The sequence below is a fragment of the Staurois parvus genome, unplaced genomic scaffold (genome assembly GCF_062004578.1).
Source record: "Staurois parvus isolate SC_StPar_1 unplaced genomic scaffold, SC_StPar_1.0 ptg000166l, whole genome shotgun sequence".
Taxonomy (NCBI): domain Eukaryota; kingdom Metazoa; phylum Chordata; class Amphibia; order Anura; family Ranidae; genus Staurois; species Staurois parvus.
The window spans coordinates 6,148,542-6,173,522 of NW_028317962.1; the positions used below are offsets into that span (position 1 = coordinate 6,148,542).

Consider the following 24,981-nt stretch of genomic DNA (forward strand, 5'->3'; position numbering starts at 1 on the left):
GCCCCCTGTGCTCCTTCATTCAGAGTGAAGGCACTTTTATACAGGAGGTGTTCCACAGCCTCACCTCTGTTCCTATGTGCTGCTGTCCAAAGGTGCCCCTGTGCTCCTTCATCCAGAGTGGAGGCACTCTAATACAGAAGTTGTGCTACAGCCTCAGCTCTGTTCCTAAGTGCTGTGGTCCAAAGGTGCCCCCTGTGCTCCTTCACTCAGAGTGGAGGCACTTTAATACAGGAGGTGTGCTACAGCCTCAGCTCGGTTCCTATGTGCTGCTGTTCAAAGGTGCCCCCTGTGCTCCTTCATCCAGAGTGGAGGCATCTAATACAGGAGGTGTGCTACAGCCTCAGCTCGGTTCCTATGTACTGCTGTCCAAAGGTGCCCCCTTCACCCAGAGTGGAGGCACTCTGGAGGTGTGTTACTGGTCAGATCACCAGGTGAAAACAGAAGGGGAATGCCTAAAAAGAAAACGAATGCAGCCATCACATCTAATGACTGATAAGCTGCAAAATATGATATTTTTGGGGTTTGGGTTTAAAGCTGCTTTAAGCAGATTTACTAAAGGAGTGGAGAATCTTCACACAATAAATGTTGTGAATTTCCACTTCCATTACCCATTCATATGTGAATGAATTGAGTAAATCGGATTTTGCCTTTTTGCACAGTCGGATAATTAAAGCGAATAGTCGCCCAATTTATTGTGTGAAGATTGTGGACTCCTTTAGTAAGTCAGCCTGGCTGTGTACAAGGCCCTGAGTATATTGTCACTCAATCTATGCTGTTAATTATTCATCGGCTCCGTAAACCAAACCAGGGCTGCTATGCCACTAGAAAACTTCAGCGGATACTTCCCATGTGTTTTCAGGCAGCCAAGTCCCGTAAATCCAGCCTTGTTACATCAGTTTAACCATCTTGGCTGCCCGCCATCCCCAGATATGTAACGGCATGCACAAGCCTGAGGACTACACAGCAGGAGAAGCAAAGTGAAGCCTCAGACTGGGCTGGAGTGACTCACAAGAACCTCCAGGTACCAGCAAAGAAAGGGAGGGGATCCTGGGGAGGAGATCTACATAGGGAGAGGCTGGGGAGGAGAGCAGAGCAGACCTATGAGCGCACTGACAGCCACACGTAGAAACAAAAAAAAAAAACCACATTCATACTAGTTCCTGACGTATCTAAGGATGGAGCTACGGGGCGAGAAAAGGGAACTTTGTAAATGAAGTTTATGGATCTAGCCTTCAGCAGAAAGGTAAGACGCAGCTGGTATTCCAGGAGACTAAATTTAGAGTTTGTTGTATATATTACATGGAAGGGTTCAGTGCAGAGAGGGACCTGGAACTTTGTAGCTGTCATTTCTAAGCCTTCCTAGTTCCAGTCTGTCTACATGTTTCCCAGTGAGTGCCAACATGTAACATGGAAGTCTGACAGACTCCTTTTAAAAGTTTTAAACATTAAAAAAACATTAAATCAAACATTTTAGTAGTTGTTGAAGGGTTGACTCACACACGGAAGACTTACATGTTCTTGGTGTCTGAGTTCCCGATTTGACTCACCATTATTGTTTTATTTATGACGTGTTCCTATAGTGCCGACAGTTTACGTAGTACTTTGTATATTGTATGTTCACATCAGTCCCTGTCCTGCAGGAGCTTACAATCTAAGCTGTCTATCTGACATACTGTATGTACTAGGGTCAGTCAAAGTGTTACTAAACCCACAACAGTAAAATCAGTCTGGATATTTATTTCAGGTACTTATATAGCGCCATCAATATATGCAGCGATTTACATATATGTTGTACATTCACATCAGTCCCTAACCCTCAAGGGGCGTACAATCTAAGGTCCCTAACTTACATTCATACATACACATACTAGGGACAATTTAGACAGGATCCAATTAACCTACCAGTTTGTCTTTGGAGTGTGGGAGGAAACTGGAGTACCTGGAGTAAACCCACACAGGCACAGGGACAACATGCAAACTCCAGGCAGGCAGTGCCATGGTTGGGATTCACACCAGCGACCCTAGTACTGCCAGGTGGAAATGCTAACCATTTAGCCACTGTATATTATTATTATTATTATACAGGATTTATATAAGGCCAACAGTTTGCTCAGCGCTTTATAATATAACGGGAGACAATACAGCAACAATACAGTTCAATACAAGAGGGATAGGAGGGCCTGATCCTTGGAGCTTACAATCTAGGAGATATAGTAAAGCATGCCTGTAAAGCCTGTGGAACCTAAGGGGTTAATCCTCTGCATTGCGTAAAAACGCTGTTTGATCCTGACTTCTCTGATTCTCCCCTTCTTCCAGTGCCCCTACTCTTATCTCCTGATAAGACATATCATGTGGTGTCACTCTGCACATGCTCAGTTTAGTGTGTATTGCTAGAGAGGTTCTTTTTCCCCTAGGAGAATGCATGTGATCAGCACAAGGCCAATCAGCTCTGTCCAGACGGAGGTCAGGGGTTCTGCATCCTCCTAGAGCAGAATGAAAACTCCTCCTACAAGCTTTAACCAGTGCTCTGCTGGACACTGATAGACATCACTAGACTGCTCTAACTGCTGATGAGAAAAGGTATTTAGCAGTTTATATTTACTAAAATAATTTAATTTCCATGTTCTGTGTACTGTGGGAGATCAGATATAGTGAATGCTGGGTCCGGGGTTTAGTAACACTTTAAACGACCAACATGTCTTTAGGGGGTGGGAGGAAACCCCCTCAAATGCAGGTAGAGCATGCAAACTCCATGTAGGTCCTGTTTGAGATTTGAACCAAGAACCTTATTGCTGCAAAACAGGAGTGCAAACCACTAAAGTGGGCCAAAGATGCATCAAAGAATACACTAATCAGTGCTGCAGCCGCTTGGCTACATGCGCTGATCGAATGAAAATTTCCAACACCTCCATTCAAGCCGATCTTTGAATTGACTTTTCTCTAGTAGGAACAGGCATAGATGGATTTAAATTTGCCCGGTCTCTGCTGAACTGGACACATTTCAATCCAACTATGCCTATTCCTACTAAAGAAAAGACAATCTAAAGATCGACTTCTCTTGAACAGGGGTGTTGAAAATGTTAATGTGATCAGCGCATGCAACCAATTGGCTGCAAAGCAGATTAGTGTATTCTGAGAGCAGAGGAGACCTGTAGTCAGAATAAAAAGGGGGATTCCTTCATCCACCTCGAATTTGTGGATGGGGGAATCCACTCATTATTTTTTTTTTTGATCGGCTGGCTGATTAAAAAAAAAAAGATCGATCTATGGCCAAAGTAGTTGTAAACCTCAGTCATGAAATATTAACAAAGCATATCCTTGTATAGTGTGTGCTTGTCTCAATCCAGAGCAGAGAAGTGTAATTTCTGTCTGTTACCTCGCTCCTCTGCCATCAGCATGGATCATTGAATTTTCCTGAAACCAAGAGAAAAATGGTGACAGGGGATGGAGCTCCAGCAGATTGACAGCCTCAGCTCTGTTCCTGTGTGCTGTGTGGAGGGGGGTGTCTCTCTTCCCTCCAATCAGCTCTCAGAGCTCTCCTCACTGATGTTACCTTAGCTTTCCGCCCCCTGTTTATCAGAGCTGAGAGATCCTGTGTAAATTGTGCACTTTGATTGGATGTAGGGGAAAGACTGCCGTAGATAAACAGGTACAGCCTATATAAGAGGCTTTGTTTAATCTCTGTGTATCACCAGTCACTTCACTGGGTATATGTAAGGGTTTACAACCACTTTAAGCCTCTTAGCTGCTCCAGGTCTTATGTTATCATTCCAAACGATGAAGAATGCAGCCAGAGGAGTGAGACTCCCCAACGGATAGGCTTTACAAAAGTGAGATATAAAGTTAGTGGATGATGTGTTGCACCAGCTGTGGAGGATGGGGTGGGCTTACCTCCTGCCACCATACCCATAACTGCACATTTGTTGTTTTTCTATTTTTTATAAATAGTTTTTTTCAGCAGTCCTTGACAAGTCTGAGATTGGAAGTTCCAGCTGAGGTTCCAGCTGTGGTGTCTAGGAGGGATAGAATCCCTAAAGAATACTCTGAGAAACCATAATGCGATCTGTGATTTTACAACAGGTGGGGAGCTGCAGGTTGCTGCATTATTTGTAAGTCCTGGTTCACACTGGTGCAACTTTTCATGTGATTTGACAGTTCCAAATTGTATGACAAGTTGCACCCTATTGTCGACAATGGAACCGTTCAAATTGGTGCGACTCCGACTTTGCGGTGCTACACCAATTTGAAAAAAAGGTTCCTGTACTGTTTTTTGCGATTTCAAATGCAATTTGCATAGACATCTGTGGACGTAGTCGCAGAAATGTCAGGGAAGTCGCACCTGAAATCACACTGACCTGCAGCTTTGAAATCATGCGACTTTAAATGAAGTCGCATGATTTCAAAGTCGGATTCAGTGTGAACCAGGGCTAAGGGGCAATTTACAACTATGCATTAGAGCAACGCATGTGTTACCACAATGCACATTACAAGCGTTGATTCATCGCAGCACCATTCATTTTGAATAGCACCCCTAACACGCGTATTGCGGAAAAAAATTTGTGACATTTTTTGGCAGATTTGGTGCATCGGAGACCCATTGATTTCAGTGGGCCGCCTTAATGCAGCACACATTCATGTGTGACAAAACGCGTGTATAAATGCACCACACAATGTAAATGGGCCCTTCATACCTGGACAATGTACAGAGGTAGAACGCTCTTTGATACAGGATGATATTGGAATATACATATCACGTGGCAGGAGGAAAATGTTTGTACAGTAATTCTGCAGGTGTGTCTCAGCACTTGTACACTGGCAATGAATACAGCCCAAAAGCCTAAAACACACAGTAGCCTGTCTACAGCCTAAAAACTAGATACAAATGAACTCTTGTTGAATCCGCGTAATTCAGTATCTTTCTGTGATATATGCGGTAGACATGTGTGTTTCGATTCATTTTTAAGACTACAATTTGTGTATGCAAAATTCCGAATGGACAATGAATGTCAACGCATCCGCAAAAAAGTTGTAACAAAATAAACAAATGCTTTCTTGGGATGTCACATGATGTGATAGTTCAGGTCCATAGGGAAAGGAATTCAATTTTTGAATTCTTTCATTAATGTGTATTCGGCTAATGAAAGGATCCAAATTTCCATCCATTCATTAATTTAGATGCACATGACACCAGTCAATATTGTCCAATCAGTTTATGCCATTTCTCTTGGTGGATTGGACTAGCATCTGAAAAATATTGAATCCTTCTGATTTGAATCCATCCAATTTGATAATGTATAGAATATATTGCAATGTTCTGGAAAAACTGCATTTTCCATATCTATTTTTTGAATCCACCCGGACCAACGAATAAATGAAAGAAATGCCGAAGATACTAAACGAGTTCTGAAAACAAATCGAGTCAACAAATATGAGGAAACTAAATTCTTCAATGAATGAATGCATCCGAAATAAAACGAAAGAAAAATTTCCGACGTGCACATGTCTAATAATGGGACTCTTTTTGATGTTTTTAGGTCAGCATCTTTGCAACTTAGCATCCATATATGTTATTGTTTTTACATACTGTTTATGCTTTTTTACTTAAAGTGTATGTCCAACAAAAACTTTTTCTTTAGTGGGGAAGGGCTGGAACCCTTACCAGATTTATACTACCCTCCGGGGTTCCCTTAATCCCTAAACCCAAGAATTCTGAAGCTTTCTGTAGAATTATTGATTTCATCTAGAAAGTCAGCACTATGACTTACTCCTTCTTGTACCATCACTGTGATGGGCGGCCTTACTGGTCAATAATGAGGCACATGAGTAGGAGGGCTAGAGTTTAAATTTTCTAGCTCAGGTTGGCATTTACATGACAGAGTTCACTACGTTTTGGGGTTTTTTTGGCACTGTAGAAGCTGCATTTAGGCACCTGGAAATGGTTGCTGTACAAGCGGTAGATTAGATAAGTAACAATAGGGTTACAAGTTCATATCTGGTAGGGTCCAACCAAAACTAACATTTTAAAAAATTTAGCACTACCCTTGTGAGGGCCGCTGTGTTGTTGGTATCCCTAAGTCTCTCCCCGCACAGCCAGGCAATAGGTATTTCTCACACAGACTTGCATCCAAAGGCAATAACCAGTCCATGGACTTGGTTTTGTTGTTTTATTAGGAGAATTCAACTTGGATATTTAAATAGGGATTATTGGATGCCCAGTTTGGTTTGAATCAATGGAATGGGGATACTTCCTTCCTATGTACAAAAGGCAGATCCTGAACTGTTCTTTTCCTGAAAGCCATCAGTTGTTGCGGATCAGTAGCAGCTACCCCTTATGGGCAAGGAACTAGCAGCTCCTCAAAAATCATCTCCACTTCTCGTAGCTACATCCAGAGATGTATTTTCTTCCCCTGTAGAGCTGCAGCTCCAGGCCTGCAAACACCACCAGTCCTCCTGGCCTCTCAAAAGGTCTACCGGGACAAGAGTAAATGATTGAGCCCAGCATTGTCCTTAGAACACTTGCCACGTGTGGCAGTTTTTCCCCTTGTAGATCTCAGGGGGTGCTGCTGTACTCCTTCCTCCCTGCTGCTCCAGGTCTCGATACAATTCATGCCTTACTACTGAATGCATCCTCCTGAGCCAGCCCAAGCCCAGCCTGGGAACCCCTCCCAGGCACCGACAGGCTCCTCAACATTCCATCTTCCACCCATCTCCCTTGTCAGCCTGACTCTCCCATATTTTTGGGTCAGTCCACCATTCTACCAGGCCTCCAAACCTGGGATTGGCCAGACTTCTATGAACATGCAAATCAGGTCTCCACCTCTTCCTGCTTACTGACTTCTGGAAGGTTCTATGGTCCTCCAGAGTCAGGGGGAGGCGTTAGAGCTACAACCTGTTGAGTCATCCAGCTGACCTGCAATAACCCGACTCACATGACTCACACAAGTACCATGAATCATACCCACTGATTTTGCCTATAATCTCCTAGATTGTAAGCTCGAAAGAGCAGGGCCCTTGAACCCCTCGTGTTTTGTTTTGTTACTGTATTGTCTCATGTACTGTCCCCCACTATAATGTGCAGCGCTGAGCAAACCTTTTAGCGCTATATAAATACTGTACAATAATAATAATACACTGCACTATTCTAGTAGCACACCAGCGGGTGCTACAGAAATAACTTCAAAGCAATTGCTAAATGTAGCATGTATTAGCTATCATGTCATTGGAGATTATATAGCCATGAGGATTTATCTGTAACTAATGGAAAATGTCCAAATTGTGCCAGTTGTCAGGAGGGAATGTAAACACATTGAGTGTTGTGTCTATCCAAGTATTCTACAGACAAAAGGAACACAGTCTGCAATTCCTTTGAATAGATAAGATATGGTTATTGGACACTACACATTAGGGTCCTGAAACAGAGGAGAGCTAATGTTTTATCTCCAGACAACAAGTTATATAGCCAAGCTATCAATTCCATTCAATTTACCTTAATTTTGAGTTTTTCCAGATCCAACAGGACCCAAGAGGTTCCTTCCCTGACAACTTCTTGTCACACACAGAGGGTAGTTTAGGGATGTCCACAAAATAAAGATACTGGTAACTGAAACGGATCTAGTGAGTAGGCATTCAGCTACAGAGGCTGTGTTTTAAAAGAAATTAGAAACCAACATACAAGCAGTGGGGTATTTAGATTTTGTGCTGCCTTAGGTAACACAGAAATTGGCTGTCCCCGCCCCCCCCCTCCCCCACAGCAGAGACAGCCTGACACCGACCAACACCAGACCTTCTCCCCCTCCCTCCCACGGAGAGAGTCTGACAGTGACCAACAACACCCCTGCACCATCCCCCCCACCCAAGAGAGCCTTCCAATTACACCCACCCCACTTCCCCCGCAACAGAGAGAAAGATACTCACCCTTACAGCTCTTGACATCCCCAGGAAGGACAGTTGGGCTCTGCATACACCATCAAGCAACCCGCAGCCTCTCTTGCATCCCACCTGGTCCCCATGCTGCATATGCCCCTTGCTCCGGGGGGCAGTGCTGCCTCCCTAAAAAATGACGCCCTAGGCAAATGCCTTGTTTGCCTTGTGGTAAATACACCCCTGCCTACAAGTAAGCTCTGTAAGACCACCCAAAGCTGTCATTACATTTTTGGTTAGTACTGATGATGAGTTGAATCACCTACTATCTTTTTCCATCACTTGGAGACTTCGATGGCAAGATTGCCAGGGCTAGATCTGTGCCAACCTTGGATGTGTAGGCTGTGACCAAGCTGGCAGTTTTACTCTTAGCAGCACCCTTTACATATCTGCGATCTGCTGCTAGTTGTGTTTCTTTGCTGTGGAAAGTTCAAATTGTGGCTCCCTAGAAGACTTGAAATATTGAATGTCACATCAGGATCTATTTACTCAGTTCTGTGTTTTGCAATATGTACTCAATGTATTAAGCAAAAAAAATGTAAACTAAAAACATGCAGTGTGTCATCAGTTTGCATGTCAAACCAGTTGGCCTAGTAGAGCCAAAATAATCATTCTAAAGATTATCTCTGAGAGTCATACCATACGTCTTACCTACTGCTGTAGCAGATGTAGTTTCAGTTCCCCTTCTGCATCCTAATAGAAAGTAGAAGAAAACAAATATGGGTCTAATGAAATTGCCCATCTTAGGGGCTTTTGTAGGTAGACAGTTTTGGATAGTCAAACACATCAACGTTTTTCCACAAGAGTCCCTGAGAAATAAAATAAACCAAAAGTGAACGCAACTAACTAGTATCTCCAAAAAACAGAAATCAGTTGTAGGTGTATTGATCCTTGCAGTGAATAAACTAGTTTGTTGTCTCTGGCAAGTAAACTATGGCCTGGAGATCAGGTGTGTCAGACAGCAGAACCCTGAAATTCTGTACAAAGCAATGACAGGTAGACAGTGGCCATAGTTAAATCACACGGGGAGAGATTACCTGTCAGTTAAAGGATAAGTTCACCTTTTGGAACATGTTACACCCATATTTAGGGTATAACATGTAACAAGTTACGATCATGTTACCCCGCTCCCCGCTTTGGCAGCTAGCAGAGGATCTTCTAGCTGTGAATTTTTTAAAAACACGGCCGTGCGAAGCTCTGCCCACACAGCCACATTACTCATTCACTGTCATCTGTGAATGAGAGACTACAAGTCCCAATGGCCTTAGTGGCTGTCAGCCTATAGCCCTCAATGAACTACCGCGGTGCTGTGAAGTGCTATGGTAGTTCATTGATTCTTCCTGTCAGTATATCTGCTCACCTATACATCCCGTATAACAAGCAGATATACTGACAGATCTGCAGGAGACCAGCATGGTGTCAGCAATCTGCTGATCGCTAGTACAATGCTTTCCAGGCTCCTGCAGACAAAAATAGTAAATGCACATTTTTTTACCTACAAAAAAATGTGTATTTATTATGTTTTTCTAAAAGCTGAATGTATTCTTTAAGGACAGATGATCTTTCCTGGATGCAAGCCACTTGGGATGATAAATCTGTTCCTAACCACTGGTAATTACTCCTTATGTGATTACTTTCAAACACCAGCAGACAGCTACAGCCTGTCAGTCTGTCAGTGCTTTGTACTGGCTTCCCGGCAACAGATTTCAGCACACTCCTCGCCACAGTTTTTTTTCTCATCGCTGACGATTTGGCATGTGAATGAAGCTTAAAGCGGAGTTCCAGCTGAATAAAAAAAAAATAAAAGTCAGCAGCTTCAAAAACTGTAGCTAGCCACTTTTACAAATGCAGACACTTACCTGTCCCTTGGTCCAATGGTGTCCTCACTATGACTGGTTTCACCGGCCACCTTCTCTCCCCGGCTCCAGCATCTTCAGTGTGGGCACCCGGCTGTGACAGCTTGCGGCTTCACAGCTGGGTGCTCACTGCGTATGCGTGAGAAGCGTTGTGCTTTGTAAATGGTCCCGTAGTCTTCTGGGACCTGTTACGTGTCCCAGAAGACTATGGGGAGGGAGGGCAACTTCCCCTTCCGATCTCAGCGGAAGTGGGTACCTGTCAAATTCGGGTACCCCCTCTCACCCTGTTTTTTAGACAGATAGAGTTTCATTGGTGGTATTTAATCACCACTGATTTTTTTTTATTTTTCTGCTCTATAAATGAAAAAATACCGAAACTTTTGAAAAAAGAACCAAAATATTTTTTTCTTAGCTTTTGCAAATAAATAATCTTTCTTCATAAATATAGAACAAAATATATTCAGCTACATTTTGGGGGTAAAATTAGGCCAAAACAGTGTATATTATTTAGTCTGTCTGAAAGTTATAGAGCTTCCAAACTAGGATATATATCTGAAAATTGATCAGTTGAGGCCCTATAATATCAGACGCTGGTATGACGTATGGCAGTGATCAGGATGCTGGTATGGGGTATGGCAGTGATTAGGACATGGATTTGAGGTATGGCGGCGATCAGGATGCTGATTTGGTAGTGATCAGGGTGCTAGTATGGTGGTAATCAGGATGCTGGTATGGGGTATGAGAGGGATCAGGATGCTGGTATGGGTTATGAGAGGGACCAGGATGCTGGTAAGGCATATGGGATGATCAGAATGCTGGTATGGGGTATGGCAGAGATCAGAATGCTGGTATGGCAGTGATCAGAATGCTGGTATGGGGTATGTCGGTGATCACAATGCTGGTATGGGGTATGGCGGTGATCAGAATGCTGGTATGGGGTATGGCAGTGATTAGGACGCTGGTATGGGGTATGGTGGTGATCAGGATGCTGGTATGGATGGGGTATGGTAGTGATCAGGATGCTGGTGTGGGGTATGGTGATGATCAGAGCACTGGTATGATGTATGGCAGAGATCAGGGTGCTGGCATGGTGTATGGCGAAGATCTGGGTGCTGGTATGGTGTATGGCGAAGATCGGGGTGCTGGTATGGTGTATGGTGAAGATCTGGGTGCTGGTATGGTGTATGGTGAAGATCAGGGTGCTGGTATGGTGTATGGCGAAGATCAGCGTGCTGGTATGGTGTATGGCGAAGATTGGGGTGCTGGTATGGCATATGGCGGTGATCAGGACACTGGTATGGTGTATGGTGAAGATCTGGGTGCTGGTATGGTGTATGGTGAAGATCAGGGTGCTGGTATGGTGTATGGCGAAGATCGGGGTGCTGGTATGGTGTATGGTGAAGATCTGGGTGCTGGTATGGTGTATGGTGAAGATCAGGGTGCTGGTATGGTGCATGGCGAAGATCAGCGTGCTGGTATGGTGTATGGCGAAGATTGGGGTGCTGGTATGACATATGGTGGTGGTCATGGTGTTGGTATGGGGTACGGCAGTGATCAGGACATTGGTATGGTGTATGACGGTGTTATTGTGATCACTGGAACAAGTGACGGGCTGGCTGCATTATTTTATTTAAATTTCACTGGGGCAGTGATCAGGGACACTGGGGCAAGCTGGAACTGCAGTCTATGAATGTACAAGCATCCTGGCAGGCTGCATCATCGGTTCTCTCTGCTCTCACAGTGAGAAAGAACTGATGCTTACTTTCACTTTCCATTGTTTACTATGTGATTTCTGTGATTGGACGCAGAAATCACATGATAAGTAGTGTGATCTGCTGTGTCTGGGTGACACACAGATTGCTGGGCACCTGGATGTGCGCTCTGTGAGCTGCGTAGGAGCCACCGATGCGGGCTGACATACAGGTACGTTAGCTCACATTGGCAATGCTTCCCGGCCACCATTTATAGGCTATGGGTGGACAGGAAGCAGTTAAAGAGGAGCTGTAGCTGCTGACTAATAAAAGGACAGCTACCGGTCCAGGGATCCAGCACCACCCTCAACCAGGCCAGTTCTTTGGCAGTCATCGAGTCCCCGAAGTCGGCATGTTTGCTAATAGAAGCCAGCCGAGACTCCCTGTTGCTTCAGAGCCAGTTTCCCACTACACATGCGTGAGCCGTGCTGCACTTTGTTAATGGTCCCGCAGCCTTCTGGGACCTTTGACTTGTCTGTGGGCAAAGGGGGAGCCTAAACCTCTGCTCCAATCACCTGTGCGATCCGAGAGAAGTGGGAGCAGGTACCCATCAAAACTAGGTACCTGCTCAACAAGAACAAAAAAGTGTCCAAAAGTGGTGGAGGAGGGCAGGGAGGAGGTGGACAAGTAAACCTTTCCTTTTTGGGTGAATTTCTGCTTTAACTACAATTATTTCCTAATTTCCAGTTTTTAAATGATCATAAATGGCACCAAATCAATGGATATCACCTCAATACAAAAAACAAAAAACCCTATTTTCAATCAATCTCTGTCTCAGTTTTGTATTGTTGGCTAATTATAAGACAGGAAGTGTTTTTGGTTGAAAGCCGATTGGATGCAATGAAGTTGTGAAGTACATGGCCAGAATAATAGAAGACATATATAAAGCAGGCCATTGCTTCCAGGAGCCTGGACATTGGCCACTGATGAACCATCATTTTCCAGAAGCTGCCATGGTAATGTAAAGGACGGGGTGAACATTTCCATTTACATGGTCACATCGCCCTGTTTATAGATGACAGCAGAAATTCCCATGGATCAGGCTGCGGAGGAGGCGGAGGATCCCTCTTGTTGGGATGTTATTTTCCTGTCATCCGTGAGAGGTTCTCTCAGTATGGTCTAATCCTCCTTGTATACAATGGTGTGTATGTGGAGGAAAAGCAGGCGTCTGTGCTTGTTTCACTAACATCTTGCATGATAAACAACTCCTGCTTCCCCTCCTCGGTAGAAAAGACACTGGAGCCATTGAACTTGCTCTCCCCTGGGCTTCTCTGAAGTCCTGTGATAACAATTTAGAGGAAAAAACTTTCACGCCCCCACTCATTAAAGTTGAAAATTCCACTGGTCCCTAATATGGGCAATCTGAGCGCGTGAGCCGAAAATAAAACCAGTTCCTTGTGCAGGGAGCTTAACCCTTAAATTGTAAGAAAAACAAAAATAACACAAACAGATACAAATGGTTCTTGTTTAGGAAGAGCATAGTGGGCCTCATTTAGAGAAGCATTGAGCATGTTGCCCAGAGCCACCAATCAGAATCCTCAGACCGTAATCCTTCATAGCCCTGAATTATCCCCCTCCAGAGGCACAGGCCCTTTTTCAGACCCCAATCCCTTTGTTCCTGTTTTCTCCACACTGTTTCTCTTTCAGGTCAGTTTTCTAAAGCTACAAAAAATAGTGTTTATATTGCACTTAAAATTGTTGTAAAGGCTCAAGTTTTTTTACCTTTATGCATTCTATGCATGAAGGTAAAAAAGCTTCTGTGCGCAGCAGCCCCCCAATACTTAGAGGGCAGCACAGTGGCTAAATGGTTAGCACTTCCACCTGGCAGTACTAGTGGTTGTTGGTTCAAATCCCAGACATGGCACCACCTGCCTGGAGTTTGCAGGTTCTCACTGTTCCTGTGGGATTTCCTCCAGGTACTCCAGTATCCTCCCACACTCCAAAGATATGCTGGTAGGTTAATTGGATCCTGTCTAAATTGTCCTTAGTATATGAATGTAAGTTAGGGACTTTAGATTGTACGCCCCTTGAGGGTTAGGGACTGATGTGAATGTACAATATATATATAAAGCACTGCATAAATTGACAGCGATATATAAGTACCTGTAATAAATAAATAAAAAAACATTTTGTCCAGAGCCACCAATAAGACTGCTCAAATCATCCTTCATAGCCCTGAATTATCCCCCTCCGGAGGCACGGGCCCTTTTTCAGACCCCAATCCCTTTTGTTCCTGTTTTCTCCACACCATTTCTCTTTCAGGTCAGTTTTCTAAAGCTACAAAAAATAGTGTTTATATTGCACTTAAAATTGTTGTAAAGGCGCAAGTTTTTTTACCTTTAGGCATTCTATGTATGAAGGTAAAAAAGCTTCTGTGCGCAGCAGCCCTACAATACTTAGAGGGCAGCACAGTGGCTAAATGGTTAGCACTTCCACCTGGCAGTACTAGGGTCATTGGTTCATATCCCAACCATGGCACCACCTGCCTGGAGTTTGCATGTTCTCCCTGTGCCTGTGTGGATTTTCTCCAGGTACTCGAGTATCCTCCCACACTCCAAGGATATGCTGGTAGGTTAATTGGATCCTGTCTAAATTGTCCCTAGTATATGAATGTAAGTCAGGGACCTTAGATTGTACACCTCTTGAGGGTTAGGAACTGATGTGAATGTACAATATATACACACAAAGTGCTGCATAAATTGACAGCGCTATATAAGTACCTGTAATAAATAAATATAAAAACATGTTGCCCAGAGCCACCAATCAGACTCCTCAGACCATAATCCTTCATAGCCCTGAATTATCCCCCTCCGGAGGCACAGGCCTGTTTTCATACCCCAGTCCCTTTGTTCCTGTTTTCTCCACACCTTTTCTCTTTCAGGTCAGTTTTCTAAAGCTACAAAAAAATAGTGTTTATATTGCACTTAAAATTGTTGTAAAGTCGCAAGTTTTTTTACCTTCATGCATTCCATGCATGAAGGTAAAAAAGCTTCTGTGCGCAGCAGCCCCCCAATACTTACCTGAGCCCCTCTCGATCCAGCAATGTGCACGAGAGCCTCAGCTGTCCTAGGTAACTCTCTCATCATTGGCTGAGACAGCAGAGGGAGCCATTGGCTCCCACTACTGGCAATCACAGCCAGTGAGCCAATGAGGAGAGAGGCTAAGCCGTGTCTGTATGTGAATGAGCACATAGAGCAGCGACTCGGGAAAAAGCCTGCTCAGGTGCCCCCATAGCATGCTGCTTGTTGTCGGGGCACTTGACAAGAGGGAGGGGCCAGGAGCTCCGATGGGGGAACTGAGAAGAGGAGGATCTGGGCTGCTATGTGCAAAACCAGTGCACAGAGCAGGTAAGTATGATATGTTTGTTTTTCAAAAACATCTGCCTTTATAATCACCTAAAAGTGAAACTAAACCCATCACTTTTACTCTCCATATACATTGGGTTTAAAAAAAATGCCAGTTCCCTTGACAGAAAAAATTGTTGATATAGAATATTTTTGTACACAGTTTAGGCGAGTTTAGGAGAGTTTAGTGTTTTTTCTGCCAGAAATTTTTTTTCCTGCCACTAAATGTTGAGCTTAAACTATGCCTCCAGGGCAGCACAGTGGTGTAATGGTTAGCACATCCAGATGGTAGCAGTAGGGTCACTGGTTTAAATCCCAACCACAGCACCAACTGCCTGGAATTTGCATGTTCTCCCTGTGCTTGCATGGGTTTCCTCTAGGTACTCCAGTTTCCTCCCACACTCCAAAGACAAGCTGGTAGGCTAATTGGCCCTAGTATGTATATGAATGTGAGTTAGAGACCTTAGATTGTACACTCCCTGAGGGTTAGGGACTGATGTGAATATATATATATATATATATGTAAAGCACTGCATAAATTGACAGCGCTATATAGGTACATAAATTAAATAATCATCCTGATGTGCATGGACACGTAGGATAACAGCAAGCTGCTTCTACAGGCAAAACACTAAACTTCTGTACAAGCAGCAATTTTTAAACCAGTGTGCATGGAGCCTATTTCCCAAAAAAATTACATTCAAGGCATGCCATGAATGATGACCATCACAGTTGTTTGTGCTCTCAACTAAACTGTTGAGCCATCAGATGGCTGGTGTAATAGCTGATCAAATGTACAGCATCAAGGCAACTACAGATCAAACAGGGGTTAAGATAGCAGCTTCCTTTGGCTGTAAGAATTAGGAGTGTTTAGTTCCACTTTAACTGTTTCCCAAAAACAGTTACATTAAGGCTATGAATGATAACTAGCACAGTTGCTTGTGCTGTCATACAAACTGTCAAGCCATCACCAGGTGGAGTAATAACTGATCACATGAGCAGCACCATGGCAACTGCAGATCAAAAAGGCTAAGATGGCAGCTTCTTTGGTTGTAAAAGATAGGAGTTCTGCTTTAAAGCAGCATTAAACCCAAAACCAAAAAATTTAATATATTGCACCTTATCAATCATTAGATGTGGTGGCCGCATTTGTTTTTTTTTTTACCTTTTATTTTCACCTGGTGGTCTGGCCAGTAACATGCCTCCACTCTGGATGAAGAAGCACAGGGGCACCTTTGGACAGCAGCATTGTCAGCCTGGGGGGAGGGGGTGTGTTAGACAGACTAGCAGATTTTAATACACTAACAAATGGAAGCCAAACTCCAGCAAACACTTTACAGCAAACAATTCCTTTCAGGATAAAGGCTTTATATAAATATATAAAAGATGATCATTGTAAGCACCCCTGTCAGTGGTAAATGGTTTGTACCAGTCTTTTAACTGCTACATCTGCAGGACAACTTGCGCTTTCGAAAAACAACAGACTTACTGGCTGGATCACCAGGTGAAAGTATCAGAAAGAAAGTCCAAAAAAGAAAACTAATGCAGCCATCACACCTAAGAATTTGTAAGCCTGCAATATAATAAAAGTTTGGTTTGGGTTTTAATTCCGCTTTAAGTTTATGTTGGACACATTCAATAAAAATCTTGAAGGAGCCGATTGTTAAGTAAAAAGGTGCTACACCTATAGAAACCTATGTTATTTATTTTCTACCGACGTGAGTCACTTTTTTTTATTTGTGCATTTCTTGAGAACATGCCATGATTGCTTTATAAAAGGGGATTACTAGTGCAACCTCAGGCTGCCTATATACGTGAGATTAAATCTTCCAGATCGGGTGCCAATCTCATGTCTATGGGTGCAAGACAGGTTTGTAAATCTGTCCTAATAGATATTAATCCCCTATAGTAAAATCTCCACCCTTTACCTTTCCTCGCCATTACCATGAAGAAGACTTCAGCCAAGCTCACTCGTACTGTATATCTACGGGCACTTGTGCTCCACTGGCTGCTGATATCTCAGGGTGGAATTGCATAGTCTCATATTTGAAAGTGGTGCAGATAAAGAGCATCATGACATGATAAATGGATCATGAAAAAGTTAGATTACGATTTATCACTCATGAGCATGGAAGGGGCTCTTTACTGAGCAAAAAGATGTTCCTTCAATACTTGTTCCTTTTTCTTTACCAGCAAGAGAACAATCCCTTTACATCTTGTTTGGCATTAAACTGCAGGTCCTCGTAGCTATCCCAGGCCTGCCAAAACTTTTCTTTGTGATTTCGACATCCTTCATAAAGGTTTCCTCCCACTTTTCTCTCATCCCACTGCCTTTAATGAAGTTAGGAGATGCTAGTCTTCATCAAGCCTTAACACAGGTACTTAGTGCATTCTGCCATGATTTTAATAACGTTAGGAAAACTATAGTAAATACAAACACGTTTCGCAGTACGCATCGCTTCTTCAGGACTGTATCTAAAATGTGACAGATGCAATACATATGGTATACAACTTTAATCTACAAATTGGAAAAGACACAAATAATATATAGGTACATATAGGTAACTATGTACCAGGGGCAGACTGACAACTCATGGGGCCCCCGGGCAATAGGGGATCATGGGACCCCTGTTTCCTTGCCCAAAGTCAAAAAAGCCTATGAAAAAGGTACCAGGGGCATCTCATGGGGCCCCCTACTGACCCCAGGCCCTCGAGCAGTGCCCGAATTTCCAAATGGTCAGTCCACCCCTGCTATGTACCTATATGTTTTTTATTTGTGTCTTTTTTAATTTGTAGATTGAAGTTGTATATGTATTGCTTTTGTCATATTTGAGATACAGTCCTGAAGAAGCTGTGTGTACCACAAAATGCGTAGACTCATCATGTGACGCAAATCTTCAATTTTAATATAATATTGTTATTGTTTCTCAACAGAACAAGCTGTCCTGCAAACATAGCAATTAGAGTGTTGAGACATACCATTTACTACTGACCGGTTGCTTTTCAATGATCAGCATGTATGAAAAGGAAAACCTGTTGCTGAAACTGCTTGTGTAACTGCAGTGTACTGTAAGCTGGAGTTTGGCTTCAATTAGTGTATCTAAATCTGCTCTTCTATTGAACACTCCTCCCCACCACCCGCTCCCACCCCAGACTGACAATGCTGCTCTCCAAAGGTAACCCCTGTGCTCCTTCATCCAGAGTGGGGGGACTCTAATACTGAGAGTGCATTACTGGTCAGATAATCAGATCACCAGATGATAACCGATGGAAAAGCCAAAAAGAAAATTAAAGCGGCCACCGCATTGAGGGATTAGTAAGCTGCCGTATATCACATTTTTTGTGCTGGGTTTTTACCACATTAATGTGATAACTTTAAACAAACAAATACTGTGATAAAAATCTAATGATTGCATTAGTGTAACAGCGTCAAAACTTACGCACAAAAAAAAAACTATAAAATACAAATAAATACTATAATTTTAAATATTGTCCATCATGCTGGACATTTCTTAGAACACGTGTACTACATGATCTTCACCATATATAGATTGGTGCAATAGTAAATGAGTGCCATGCTACTGCTTCCTGCTTACTTATACCAGTTTGCAAGTGGCTTAGTGGTTAGCACTTTAGCAAGTGGCTTAGGGCGGCGCAGTGGCTTAGTGGTTAGCACATCTGCCTTGCAGTAAATGGGTCGTGGGTTTGATTCCCGACCATGGCACCTCCTGCATGGAGTTTGCATGTTCTCCCTGTACTTGCGTGGGTTTCCTCTGGGTACTCCGGTTTCCTTCCACACTCCAAAGACATGCTGGTAGGTGAATTGATTCCTGCCCAAATTGTTCCTAGTATGTGTATGTATGAATGTGAGTTAGGGACCTTAGATTGTACACTCCTTGAGGGTTAGGGACTGATGTGAATGTACAATATATATGTAAAGCACTGTGTAAATTGATGGCGCTATATAAGTACCTGAAATAAATAAATATTGCTCATCTTTCTTAGCTCTGTATACATAAAAGTTTTTTTTTTAAGATGCATCTATAATATGTATTTTATCTTGAATTTTAGTTGTATTTATGCCAGTTGGTCATCCTTGAACCAACTGGTGTTTGTATTTACTATATTTTTCCTCTTGTCTTTTTGGTGTGATGACCAAATGATATGTTCGATAATTTGCAGAGGGTCATCCCCCCCTTTTCTCTACTCCTCTTGCTCATTTGTATTTTAATATCATTACCTGCTCAAGCCCTGAAAAGGTGGAAGACTTTTTTCACCTGAAATGCGTTGACTGCATTTGAATCTCTTAACCATCGAAAGCTTGAATAAGTCCCTTAGGTGAGATGAACTTCTGTACCACGTGCTCCTCTACACATCCAAAAATGTAAAGTCTGAGGAGCACTTTTTAGTCACTATCAGAGAGGTAGCAGCCTAGGACCAGAAGAGGGACCACCCATACTATATTGCAGTCATGGATGTGCTTCTTCGAAGAACAAAATCACATTACGGTAAATTCATTGCAACCAATTTTTACTTCTATCGATCCAGCACTATCACAGACACATCAGCCATCCACTTTTCTCAGTAAAATCCATTGGTCATAGAGTTTTTCCAACAAGCTGAGTATTCTTTTGGTGAGATAAGGAATGCTTTCAGGTCTTTGCATGTATATTTCTTGATTATTGCAAGTGAGACATAAATAAACAGCTGTTTATGGCCTGCCCTGATGTGACCTGAAATTTAGAAATTTGATTATCAGGGCATTTATCAACTTTAAAAAAACATTGCTAGTGTTTCATTACATTTATCATGGCTTATCTGGCTTTGAATCATGCACAATGGGCATTTGCATTTCTCAGCTGGACGACTTTTACCCCTGGCAGGAACAAGCAGCTTAAAAAATGCCCCTAAAGCCGCGTATCGCACATATGTTCAGCTGCATTTAAGAGCTTCAAGTGTTTGCATGTTTATGTACTCCATTGGCCAGAATATTCATGTATTTCGGCCATTTGAATGAATGAAAACTCAACCATTAACCACTTGCCTACAGGGCACTTATATCCCCTTTGTGCCCAGGCCAATTTTCAGCTTTCAGCGCTTTTGCACTTTAAATGACAATTGCACGGTCATGCAACATTGTACCCATATGACATTTTTATTATTTTTTTTCACACAAATAGAGCTTTCTTTTGGTGGTATTTAATCACCACTGGGTGTTTTGCGCTATAAACAAGAAAGAGCAAAAAAAAAACATTTTTCTTTGTTTCTATTATAAAATTTTGCAAACAGGTACTTGTTCTCCTTTTCTCCTTCACTGATGTGCATTTATGAGGCTGAACTGATAGGCAGCACTGATGGGTACTGATAGGCAGCACTGATGAGGTGGCATAGATAGGCAGCACTGATAGGAGGCACTGATAGGCGGTACTTATGGGCACTGATGGGCAGCACTAATGGGTGGCACTGACTGACGACACTGCTGGGCACCGCTGGGTGGCATTGCTGGGCGGCACTGATGGGGCACTGATGGGTACTGGAGGGTGGCACTGCTGGGTACTGGAGGGTGGCACTGCTGGTTACTGGAGGGTGGCTGGGTACTGGAGGGTGGCACTGCTGGGTACTGGAGGGTGGCACTGCTGGGCACAGGTGGGTGGCACTGCTAGGCACAGGTGGGTGGAACTGATGGGCACAGGTGGGTGGCACAGCTGGGCACAGGTGGGTGGCACTGCAGGGCACTGATGGGCACAGGTGGGTGACACTGATAGGCACAGGTGGGTAGCACTGCTAGGCTGCACTGATGGGCACTGATCATCAGTGCCCTGATGATCAGTGCCCTGATGATCAGTGCCGAACCGTTCTCTGACAATTGCCAGTTCTTGGCAGTACAGCGTGAGGAAAGTGCAGCCGAGAACCTGCAACTATATTTACCCGGTGATCTGCTGTGTCATTGGACGCAGCTGATCACGTGGTAAAAGGCCGCTGTGATTGGCCTTCTACCACATCACGTGATCAGCTGTGTCTATAAGACACAGAGATCATGGAGATCGTCGGGTGTGCACCCCGGGGGTCCGCGGGATGGCGCATTCTGGGAGGACGTCATATGATGCTCTCCCAGAACTGGGTAACCGCGCTGTAGCCGTCATTTGGCTATAGCGCAGTTATCAAGAGGTTAAACATGTTTAGACATGTTTACGGTGGCAAGCATACTGTCTGCCCAAAAGCTCCTCTCCTGAATGCGCTGGTGATGGTTCTATTCTTTGCCTGTAAACACTCCTCTTCTAAGATGCCTGTAAATGCCTTTTTGGGCATGGCTAACATAGAGGTGTGTTTACAGACAGAAAAAAAATACCAAATTCCTGTAAAAGTGGTGTTTTGTAAGCTCTGTGTTCATGAGACCTTTGACTGAATTCAGAGATCCTTAGGTAGCAAAGATTGTGAAAGAATCTATGTCTTCCAAAACAATTATGTCACTTTTCTAGAGCGAGAGTCTAATTAGCTGCTATTTTTTTATAAGGATGATCGGTATAAGGGTTTTAAAAAGAAAATATAGGACACTTGTACATACTCTATAACAGCCATTAACTGTTGGCCCAAAATTATTCAAAAACTTTATTATGTTCTCCTTGCCTAAGAGAGTCATAGTTAGGGCCTGTGTCACTGTCAACGGTCTTTGGATTTTTTGACGGAACCAGCTTGACAACAGTTTGAGACTCTTCTGAGATCATTCCAAATTCATTGACACGTGCATTTGATGTGCAGCTGACTTTCTTCTGACCTGAAACTGGCCTTTAAGTTTTAGTGGGTTTTGCATAGACTTGTATAGGAATGCAAAACCCACTGGACATGAACAAAGAAGGGAAGGGATATACTACACAGGGTGCCAACATCCCAAAGAATGCAAAGGGGGGAGTCCTCTTTTGAACGGGACTGTAACGGCACAATTCTCTTATATAATAAATTTAAACAGTTCAATAAATATTTTTTTAAAACAATATGCAGTTTTATTTTTACAATTTTTAAAAAAAGCAAACATAGAGCTACAATATAGATTAGGTGGTGTCATCAAAGATGTTATTACAAATCTAGTCATGGATCATGCATAATTCGCACTTGACGCGTTTCGAGATCAACAGAAATCTCTTCCTCAGAAGTGCTGAAGAAGGCATGACACCTATAACAAACATATATATAACAATATACATCACACGATTTATTTAGTATAAATAATATGATAATTTACGATATGGTTCTACACCTACATGATTCCATGTGAGGTAAAAACCGCCAAAACTTTTAATAACTAATTTTATATGAACACAGCCAAGGACTTCTCATATATCTCAGGCAAAAATGATGAAACAAAAAATAAGTAAGGAAACCAGTGAAAGACAATTGCCGCCCAAACGCCTCCTGAAGGGGCCCTGCCCAAATGCACCGGCAACAAGAGCACCTGCCAGCTGATGCTGATAGAGCAGTGCTGCAATATGAATAATGAGGAAAAAAAATTGTATTAATATCAATTCCACTCCCTCATCATATCACGACTCGACTACTGCAACTCCCTCCTCACTGGCCTGCCTCGCCGCTGGCTATCCCCGCTTCAGTCGATCCTGAATACGGCTGCCAGACTCATTCACCTTTCCAACCGCTCCATCTCCGCCACCCCCCTCTGCCAATCCCTCCACTGGCTTCCGATTGCGCAACGGATCAAATTCAAAATCCTAACACTGACGTACAAAACCATCCACCATACTGCCCCGTACTACATCACTGACCTAATATCCAAGTACCGCCCAGCACGCACACTCCGATCCTCACAAGACCTCCTTCTCTCTAGTTCCCTGGTCTCCTCCTCCCATGCCCGCCTTCAGGACTTCTCCAGGGTGTCACCCATCCTCTGGAACTCCCTGCCCCAACCCATCAGATTATCACCTACTCTCCTCTCCTTTAGGCGCACCCTGAAAACCCATCTCTTCAGGGAAGCCTACCCACCCCCTGCTAACCTGCCGACCTCCTCCACTCTTCCTACCACTCCATCCCCCACAGCTATCTCCTCCTGTACCACCATCCCCTCCCTCCTAGATTGTAAGCTCAAAAGAGCAGGGCCCTCGATCCCCTCATGTTTTGCATTGTATTGGTATTGTTATGTCACATGTTCTGTCCCCCTTTGTAATGTACAGCGCTGAGCAAACCATTGGTGCTTTATAAATACTGTATAATAATAATATATCATCACCCTTAATGGAAATTTAAATTAAAAACTAAACGCAATTACTATGAGTGCGAAGTGATGACTAAAGGAAATTTGCGTGAGAAAATATTGATGGCCTGATAATGATCAGGACTGGGATGTAGAAAACAACCCCCTGTGAAGTAATATACCTACTTGGACCTGGACATGAACAAAAACCCATCAACATTGGCCCTTAGCCAGCTTTAAAAAAGACACATGTCCATTAAGTTCAACCAATGATCATAAAAATAACTATAAAACTACTTGAGATAAGAGCTGCACTAGATGTTTTCTGCATTCCTGGTATCGCAGTCCTGAAGTGTAAGCATTGTCAAATGTCATATGGTCAGAAAACGTTTCTACATTTAATTGGAACACAATATTAATTGAAAAAAGCAGCCACTGGCTTGGCTCAGTAAAATTTGGAGGCCAAATGTAGGTTGTTTTTCGCTCTATGAACTGTATCATTCAATAGTAAGAGAACTTAATGAGCTTTTGCAGATCACAAAGTCTTGTATAACATGAGAGGGGGCTCCCAAACACACACTCCCTTTTGGTATCTGCCTGGCTTGCAAGACTGCCATTCCAGGTTTGGGGTAGTCATGAATGGTGACTCTTGATGACTTTGGCAACCGCAAAGCAAATAAATACTGTATGTATGTGGGTAACTATGTTGCTTAATAATTTCAAGAAGCAGTAAGAGCACACAGCATTAGATATGAGCAGTGGGAAATTCATCATCGTGTGTCAATCACAATGAGTAATAAACTTCCTGATTCCTGTCTGTGTTCTCTATGTCTTTGCTTTGCAGCTGTCATTCAGTTACACTGGACTGTGTGTAAAAACAGCTGTAATATACAAAAAATAACATCTGCTGAGATGGCCACGCATCAGATGTTAACGTTTTTGTAAAACCGTTATACCTCCATGTGCTACAAAAGCCACAAAATGTTAGCTGTGTGTAGTAATACATCTATATCCTATATCTAATATTCTGCTCTACACATTTCTATGTACTTTTACTGACAAGGGTATGTTGGAGATTTTGGCAATGATATTAAAATGGATTTTAATTTTTATCTCAAAATTTGGAAGCAGATTCTGCTTCAAATTATGTCAAGCAAGCAGCATCACTAATATTTTAAAATACCCGGGGCACCCCCGGGACACCTTGATTGAAATGTTGCAGGGCTAGCAGCATGCCAGAAAGTCACTGCTTCTTGACAACCCCCCACCACCACCACCAATCTCTCCTCTCTCCCAGGGCGGACTGACAACTCATGGGGCCTCCGGGCAATAGGGGATCATGGGGCCCCTGTGTCCTTGCCCAAACTCAAAAAAGCCTATGAAAAAGGTACCAGGGGCATCTCATGGGGCCCCCTACTGACCCCCGGCCCTCAGTCCACCCCTGCCTCTCTCCTTTATCTTTTCTCATTGTTGTCTGTCACCTTTGGTCTATTCCCTTATTTGCAGCTTTCTCCTATCATTCGTGCTCTATTTGCTGACAGTGGTCCCTGGCCAGAGAAGCAGGGCATTTAAAGTTAGCTAGCAATGCCATTACTGCCAACATACTTTATATTGGATATCCCTAATTAAATCCTTAAACTGTCTTTGGATTAAATCTGGTTCTAAAACTAACATAGTTTGTTTTTGTTATAACTGCATTTGTAATAAGCAGTTAAAAACTTAACCTCATATACTGTATGCGATACCATGGCTTAAATTAAAGTCAAATGTATCATCATTCCCAATAAATGAGAAACAATTTTAAAGTGGATCAGCTGCATGATGTTTCAAATGATCTTGTGCATAGATCTCAGAACCAAAGTTCCTCAAAGTTTGTTTTTGTCTGGAGAAGTGGTGGTCAACTTAAAATT

General features: G+C 43.1%; 1 protein-coding gene across 2 annotated transcripts in view; it reads left to right on the top strand.

Moving 5' to 3' along the window:
* Nucleotides 1-1,002: 1,002 nt before the first annotated feature.
* KIAA0040 (KIAA0040 ortholog) overlaps nucleotides 1,003-24,981 on the top strand; it is a 74,149-nt gene continuing 50,170 nt past the window's right edge. Inside the window, exon 1 of one of the 2 annotated variants that reach the window (XM_089676336.1) lies at nucleotides 1,003-1,021. The gene's annotated coding sequence lies outside the window, so the exon portion shown is untranslated. Of the gene's footprint in view, nucleotides 1,022-1,079; nucleotides 1,244-24,981 lie in introns of those variants that run through there. The other variant, XM_089676335.1, reaches the window with a different exon arrangement.